Genomic DNA, 2,046 nt, shown 5'->3' on the forward strand with positions numbered 1-2,046 from the left:
AGGCTGCAGTGGCCGGGAGCGGCCACTGCACTCCAGTCTGGGTGACAGAGTGAGACTCTAACTAAAAAAATAAATAAAAAATAAAAATTAGGCATGATGGCATGTGCCTATAGTTTCAATTACTTGAGAGGCTGAGGTGGTAGGATTGCTGAGCCCAGGAGTCAGTGGCTGCAGTGAGCTATGATCACATCACTGTGCTCCAACCTGGGTAACAGAGTGAGACCCTAGCTCAAAAAAGAAAAAAAAGAGAATGGTATTCTGATATATGCTTGCAATGTGGGAGAACCTTGAAAACATCATGCTGCTGCACGCTGTGGCTAACACTATAATCTCAGCTCTTTGGGATGTGGAGGTGAGAAGATTGCCTGAGGCCATGGGTTAGAGACCAGTCTGGGCAACATACAAGACCTCATTTCTACAATAAATAAAAAAAATTAGCCGGGCGTGGTGGCACACACCCATAGTTCCAGCTACTTGGAAGGCTGAGGTGGAAGGATCACCTGAGCCCAGCAGGTTAAGGTAGTAATGGCTGTGAGCGTGCACACTGCACTCCAGCCTGGGTGACAGAGTGAGACTCCAACTAAAAAAAAAAAATTTGCTAAATGAAATAATCCAGACAACCCAGAACAAATATTGTGTGATTCCTATTATATGAGATACCTAAAATAGTCACTTCATAGAGAAAGAACAGTCGTTACTTGGGTCTGTGGGGGAAGGGTGGAATGGGAAGTTATGGTTTAATGGGTATAGAGCTTCAGTTTGGTATAATGAAAACATTCTGGAGATGGATGGCTGCGTTACAAGATGAATGTACTTAATGCCACTAAATGTACCTTATGCCACTCTGCTTGAAAAGGGTTAAAATGGTCAACTTTAGGTGTATTTTACCACACACACAGAAGCAACATTAGGAGATCTAAACTGTGCTTCATCCAGCCAAGTGTCCATATGATACAAGCACCAAGGAAACTATTATAAAAAAAAATACAGATGTTCATGTAATATCACTTAAGGGTCAGTAAATAAACAAGGTACAAAGTTATGTGTGTGTGTGTGTGTTTGGTAAGTACTTTAAAGCCATATTTTTTTTCAGTAAGTAGATTATATATGAACATGTCAAATCTACTGTAATTTCACCTACTCAGGAGGCTAAGGCAGGAGAATTACTTGAGCCCATGAGTTCAAGAACAGCCCAAGCCGGGCTCGGTGGCTCAGCCTGTAATCCCGCGCCTTGGGAGGCTGAGGTGAGTGGATTGCCTGAGCCTGCGGGTTCGAGACCCGCCTGGGCAACTTGGCGAGACCTCATCTCTACAATAAATCAAAAAATTAGCCGGGCATGGTAGCGCGCACCTGTAGTTCCAGCTACTTGGAAGGCTGAGGCGGAAGGATCGCCGGAGCCCAGCAGTTCGAGGCTGTGGTGGCCGGGAGCGGCCACTGCACTCCAGTCTGGGCGACAGAGTGAGACTCCAACTCAAAAAAAAAAAAAAAGAATAAAACAAAAACCACATATTTATCTCAGGAGGCAATGAAAATGCATGTGAAAAAATGCAATACCCCTTTGTGATAAAAACACTCAATAAACCAGGAATCAAAGAAAACTTCCTCAACCTAAGTCACCCATGAAAAACCCACAGCAAACATCACAGCTAATGATGAAAGATAGATTTCCTCCTAAGGAATAAGACAAATATGCCCACTCTCACCACTTCTGTTTGTTATGGATTCAGCGTCTTTCATTAAACCTCATGAGCCCACCCCTGCTAGCTTCAAACTTGTCTTCTGTAACTTCTTCACCTTTCTCAGCCTTCCTAGAATTGAAGAGAGTTAGGGCCTTGCTCTGGCTTAGCTTTGGCTAAAGGGAATGTCATGGCTGGTTTGATCTTCTATGTAAACCACTCAAACTTTCTCAGTGTCAGCACTAAGGCTGTTTCACTTATTCATGTTCTCTGGAGTAGCACTTCTAATTTCCTACAGGGAATTTTCCTTTGCATTCAAAAGTCGGCTCACGGGTGCAGGGACTCAGCTTTTGGCCTATCTTGACTTTTG

This window comes from Carlito syrichta, unplaced genomic scaffold (genome assembly GCF_000164805.1).
Source record: "Carlito syrichta isolate Samal-C Ts95f unplaced genomic scaffold, Tarsius_syrichta-2.0.1 Scaffold309791, whole genome shotgun sequence".
NCBI lineage: Eukaryota > Metazoa > Chordata > Mammalia > Primates > Tarsiidae > Carlito > Carlito syrichta.